Raw genomic sequence first — 6,592 nt, 5'->3', positions numbered from 1 at the left:
GAGTTTTCCTCTTAGCACAGCTTTCATTGTGTCCCATAAGTTTGAGTATGTTGTATCTTCATTTTCATTAAATTCTAAAAAGTTTTTAATTTCTTTCTTTATTTCTTCCTTGACCAGGTTATCATTGAGTAGAGCATTGTTCAATTTCCACGTATATGTGGGCATTCTTCCCTTATTGTTATTGAAGACCAGTTTTAGGCCGTGGTGGTCCGATAGCACGCATGGTATTATTTCTATCTTTTTGTACCTGTACACATTTTCATTTGACACCTGACCACGTTTCCAGTCTCCATAACACCTTCTCTCCAGATTTAAAAAAATAGTATGCTGATTTCTATACCAAAGCTATTTTTTTTCATACAAAAATCAAATAATGGCCAACAAGCCACCATAGTGCAATAGGTAGAGGCTAATGAGAAATCGCACAAAACAGGTGCTGAAATAAATACTAACTAGGAGTAGACTGGAGCCCTCCTGTGGGTTTGTTGCTCACTTTAGAGTGTGGGATCTGTCTTCGGAGCCACAGGGGACCTCCCTGGGGGCCACTCATCTGACAGTGAAATCCGGTTGCCTAAGAGTCAGGCCTCCCAGACCGCTGGGAGCAGTTGTCTGGGTTAGAGGCAAACACCAGGTCGGGTCAATTACAGTTATGCTTTCCTTCCTTCCGCTCAGTTCTGTCAGAGTCCTTAAGCAGCCCCTTGAGATGACATGGACAGGTGAAAGTTGTGCATGAGAGCATCTACATTGCTTTTCCTGGCAGAGGTGTGGGTATCCCAGCCCAAGCTAGCAACTGAAGTCACTGTGGAAGGTGACTTTCCTGGAAGGTCAGTGTGGAAAAGGACTCTGGTGTGAGAAGCGTCCTGTGCAACCTCAGGGCCACCTCTGAGAAGAGGCCCTTGCTACTCCCTGGCAGTGAGTGGGTGGCCTGCGCTGCCCAGGCTGGTGGCAGGTTGCACGATAACCTCCGTCTGCAACCAAACTGGGTTATCCTGACTCACACTGACATACCACGAGCTGGAAAAGCAAAGTGGTACACACAAGGCAGGTACAGGGAACCCCAGCGAGAGCCTTTTTGGCCAGTCAGAGAATATGAGGCAGCTCCCCATTGAACAATCTGCACCAAAAGGTGTGGAAGGCACGAGCAAGAGTGGCCAGGGACCCTGCAGGGCTGGTGACACCACGAGCGTCCACAAGGCAGGCGCAGAAGTGACCTGGTTTGGTTCCCACCCATTGATAAGAAAGAGACGCTGATTATACAACAACAACAACAACAACAACAACAACAACAACAACAAAAAGCAAAAAGTTTTTTGGTTTAAAAAGAAGCCATTCAAGGGTGAAAATAGTTATTTTTATCAAAGACAATTAATTTTCAAATAAGCTGACACTATCTGGAAATGCCTGTGTTCCCTGCAAGCCCTCCACCCCCGAGTGTCCACCGCTTCACCCTCCCAGGACCTGAGCCTGACACGGAGTCAGACGTGTGCAAGAGTGAGCGTCTCTGAGAGCCTTTACAGAACGCTGCCGGGCAGGACAGGCAGTGGACTCTCGCTTACACTATGATGCACAGGGCCGGGGCAGTTCAGATGCGTCTCCTTCGGGTCTTTGCTGGGCGAGGGTTTCACCTGCTCCTTGGCTGCTATCACCTCAAGGACACCTTCACAGGGCAGTGGGCCTGTGCCCCCTCACCTTTCAGGCTCCTCCTCCTCCTCCTGGAGCTGTTGCTCAGACTTGGCTCGCTGCATCTGGAGCAACTGGAGCTGCACTCAGAGCTCAACGATGACCTCCCATTCTTCACCGACCGCTTGGTTCAAGTGATTGATTGTTCTTTATTTCTAACTCTTCATTCTGCCTCTCTAAGTCTTCCAGAATGATCTGCACCTTCTCCTCATCCTTGCTTTCGCACTCGCTCTCAGAAGAGGGCTTCTCTGTCTCGCTGCAGCCATGCTGGTGACTGGATCTCTGCAATCTCAGCTCGGAGGCAGTGGATCTTTTCTTTCTCCGAGGCGATCTGACTACGCAGAAACTGCTCCATGGCCAAGACCTCCTCCTGCTCAGTCAGGATCTCATTCTCCAGTGCAGGGAAGATATTTATGACCTCCTCATTTTCGTCCATTTCTTCTTTGGCAACATCCTCGTTCGAAAGGCTGGCTATGTTCTGGGAAATCTTGGTCTCACACTCTTGTCTTTCAGCTTCCCTCAACTTTCTCTTGAGGGCAGTCAGAATCCTCTGTACTTCCCATAATCTTTCTTCTTTAGATAAGTCCTATATTCCGCGCTGCAGATCTCGATGTAGACAGTTCAAAAGGAACTCTTGTCTCCTGATCTCTTCCTTGATGCCTGTTTGGGTCTCTGGCAGTGTACGCATTGTGGCCATGTTGGACCAACGCAGAGGTCTTGTTACTTGCTTCAGGACTACGGTGCTAAAGAGCTCTTGCACGTGTGTGAAAAGCACATACAGGACCCGATTGCTGGTCTGGACAGTTGGGCTCAGCACTAGAGAGATGTTCTGGACGTTCATCTTGGTTTCTATCTCCTTCGCAATGATGTGGTCCATGTGCACAATGAGCCAGGAAAGCAGAAGATGGTTATACTCCGGCAGTTAGGGAACTCCTGCACTTTCTCCGTCTCTGTGGTCCTCTGCTGACCAGCCTCTTCAAATCGGGGCATAAGCTCTCTGGCAAGCAAATTCTCTGGAAGGTCTCGCAAATACTGCTTCAGCAAGCTGGCTACAGTGTTAGGTTCATATTCTTCCAAGTTTGGAGACTCCTCTGGGTCACAGGCTGCTCCTCTACCTTTGATTTGATTCCTGACACTCGGTAGATGCCTTCACACTTCATGCCATGCTTCTCCATGTAGTCCACGCACTCTCGGAAGACAGCTGGCAGCTGGATACCGTCATACATCATGGTCCTCTCTACTGCGTCAGCCAAGGGAACGCCGAAATGGGTCTGAGACTTGGGACGTCCGTCTGAGGCACCTCTGACTCCTGAGTTGGCTTCTTCTTTTTCTTCTTTTCCTTCCACTCTTTAACAACATTGGATTCTGTCAAGTCTTTACATTTCTTTTCTTTATGCTTTTCCTATTTGTGCTTTTCCTCTTTATACTTTTCTTCTTTGGGCTTTTCTTTGATTTTAAAATCCTTTTCCTTCTTTTTCGAGAAGCTGGGCTTTTTGAACACATGGATTCTCTTGGACCTCTTCATCTTGGAAGGACTTTCAGCTTCATCTCCACAGCTGTCTTCCTAGAAGGCAGCTTAGCATTCAGCCTTTTCTCCTTTTTCTTAAATTTTCTTTTTTATCTTTCCATGGTCTTTCTCATCATCTGACACGGTATCAGGAGGCTCATGGAGGATTTCATGGGGAGGTGAAGGCTCACCTGTCTGGTACAATCCAGGAAATTTTGTAGGGCTGATCTCCTCAGAGCTGGGAGTCCAGGTCAGCCCCACGCCTTGCTTGTCCTGGCAGTGTTCACTAGGGCTGCTGGTGGGGGGCAGGAAGGAGCTGAAGCCCTGAGGAGGAAGGGAAGTGGTCTTCTGGTACCTATCCATTCCACCAGTGCCTGCAGCCGAGCGACATCTGCTCTGATGAAGCCGCTGCCTCCTGTGCTGTCCCCCTGGCCGGATGCAGGAACCCCATTCCCACCCCGCCCAGCCTTTGCCTGTTTACTGTTTCTTGATCAGTGGTGGACTAGCCATTTTAAGCTGATATTTCTGAAGGACATTTTTTGGTAAGTGTTATTGAAACATGTGTTTTGTGAAGCACACTTTTACCACTATTGTAACTTGTTCCACTATTACTTCACATGGTATGGTCAGAAGTGAAATCAGTAGGAACTTTTTTAACGCCAAACTAAAGCCCATCTGACATATGAGGATGTCAACTTCCAACAGAAGCTCTTCACCTGTGTCTTTGTGATGAGTCTTTGAGGTTGTCAGACTTTTAAATGTTATGCCTCTTATCAAGACGTCATGTGTCCATAGCTCCAGGAAACAGACATCGTCATGTAATCTCAAGGACAGAAAGGACATATGCATTTCTAGAGGGATGTTAATGTTGGTGATGTAAAAACCTTCCTTACCTTTAAGACAGATGCTGTTATAAGCATGTATTCTTCACTCCAGTCACTGTGTTGTTCACTGTCAAGCCTACACCTCAGGGACCAATGTGATTCTTTAGGTAGAATTTTGAATATGTGATCTGATTCTGGCCCTTTCTCTCCAATTATGGATAACATATCCTGTGTGGGATAAGGATAAGCTTGTATTAATAGAGAGCCACATCTGAAGCACAAATATGTCTTTTATTGTGATCATGAGCAAGTACATTTTTGGGTGCACAGCAGTAACTGAGAGGAATAAAGAAGTCATTGAACTTTTTTCTGTTTTAGCTTCCAAATACATTTTCTTCCCTAATCCATTTTTCCCCAATTTGTAACATCACAGTTTTGTTTGGACTCCTGTTCCCCAAAGCATTTTGGTGAATGGTCCTTTATTACTTTCTGTTTCCTTCTATGAATATCTTTCTCAAGCATGGCATTCTAAGTAAATATTGGGATAATTCCCTTCTAGAGATCAAATCAGTATTTTACTTCCTGTCTCTCCTGGCCTCTATTATGTATCCTAAGTTTTTTATTTTTAGAAATATTATTTCCCTACTTCTAAGACTTTAATTTTCTTTTCTCTGACTTCTTTTTTTTTCTTCTTTCTTTTATCCAGAGCTGGGAACCAAACCCAGGGCCTTGCACTTGCTAGGCAAGCTCTCTACCACAGAGCTAAATCCCCAACCATTTCTGTGACTTCTTATTTTTAATTATGTCTAAAGATGCTGTCACATTTAAGAACCCAAGTATTTGTCAATTATTCTTCCATAATTTTATTCTGTAAAAAATGATTACCATACACAGATTTATTCCACATTTTCTCTATTTTCAATTGATTACATGATTAAAAACATGGTTACCAGAAAACTCTGCTCTAAAATACCTAAGAAATGGGCAGGAATGCTCATGTGTCTGGCAAGATAAATTGGTTCACACAAAGCATAAATTCCTAGCTCAGCTATAGTGCTAAAATAAATGTGGACAGTAAATACATATTTCCAAAGAAGTTTAGTAAGTAGTTTAAAATAGATTAAGCCATATTAGGCAGCATTTAAATCTAGTCCACTATAATGAAAGATGTTACTATATAGCAAAAAATTAATGTGTACATCTAATTCATTGATAAAATAAAGTAAAAGTCTATAGATATTAATTATAAAATATTGAGTAATCTCAGAGGCAATGCTATTAAAGGATCGACTCCGGAATATATGAAGTCATAAAGAAGCTGGAGGACTTTACAGTCGGGTTATCAGCGGTGTACTCCCTAGACCCATTTCCTCCAAGAAGCTGGTGGGTTAGGATCTTTGATACAATCAGGGTAAAATGTGGGAATACTAATTCTTTTTATTTTGTATTTTTGATTTCTTTCAATTACATGACTCAAACTTCAGTGCAAATTATTTCTATTTTATCATGATCTTAACTTCATGTATAGGTTATCTAAACATTAATCTGTTTGATTAAATAATTCCTTAGAACGAAGGTGATGAAGAAACCCAAAATGATACTCACAAGTTTTGGAGTAGAAAATTTTTTGTCTTCTAAAAGACCCGAAAGAGATTTGCCAAACAAACATTTCTGTTTTGCTTGTCATGGATTAATAGATGTTACTCTTGGGTTAGTATATACATTGCCTTTGTGTTTTTGTGAATCTAAGAAAGAAGGGAAATCATTGCTGTAACTGAACTCATTTAGTCCTCATTTAGCCCTAGGATACATGCCCTTTTCCTTTTACCACCTGTATGCCTTATGCAATATCACAAACACACAGAAAATAACTAATTAATATTATAACATTTATAATGATCTTGCTTCATAAGGCACTCGATATATAGTTCTATATGGCCCATTCTTCATGTATAAAGAGTAAGTTATTGTGTTTGCCTTGAAAGCTATGCTTATAGGTATTAGAATCAAACAGTCATAGAGTACCAATCTTTTCATCCTATTGTTTGACTTTCTGATGCCATGGACAACAGTAAAGTACCAGCAGTATCTGTACTTCACAACACAATTTGCCTAACTGCACTTTTGTTATATTCCTTGGCTTTCTCCACTGATCCATGAGCTCAAATCTGAGATTGTAGTGTCTATGTCAACCATATGGCTTTATTATGCTATATTTATAGATTTTCCTAAGAGACTAGGATGGTGGCACATGCCTTTGTTTCTAGATCTCAGGAAGCAGAGCCAAGAGGATCTCTGTAAATTTGATTTCAGTTTGGCTCACTGATCATGACATCCAGAGCTGTTACATAGAGAAGATCTAATTTCTATTGAGTTGCTATTTTCTTTCTTATATAAATCTATGAGATTCCACCTCACACTAGTAAGAATGGCTAAGAACAAAAACTCTGGTGACAGCAAATGCTGGCAAGGATGTGGAGAAAAAGGAACACTCCTCCATTGTTGGTGGGATTGCAGACTGGTACAACCATTCTGGAAATCAGTCTGGAGGTTCCTCAGAAAATTGGACATTTAACTACCT

The 6,592-nt window shown here is 42.7% G+C and overlaps 1 pseudogene; it reads right to left on the bottom strand.

Moving 5' to 3' along the window:
- Positions 1-1,398: 1,398 nt before the first annotated feature.
- The window catches only part of Ralbp1-ps2 (ralA binding protein 1, pseudogene 2), a 29,439-nt pseudogene continuing 24,245 nt past the window's right edge, over positions 1,399-6,592 (bottom strand).

This window comes from Rattus norvegicus, chromosome 3 (assembly GCF_021556685.1).
Source record: "Rattus norvegicus strain SHRSP/BbbUtx chromosome 3, alternate assembly SHRSP_T2T, whole genome shotgun sequence".
Taxonomy (NCBI): domain Eukaryota; kingdom Metazoa; phylum Chordata; class Mammalia; order Rodentia; family Muridae; genus Rattus; species Rattus norvegicus.
Note: the sequence above shows the minus strand (reverse complement) of the source record. Positions and strands in the feature narration are given on the sequence as shown.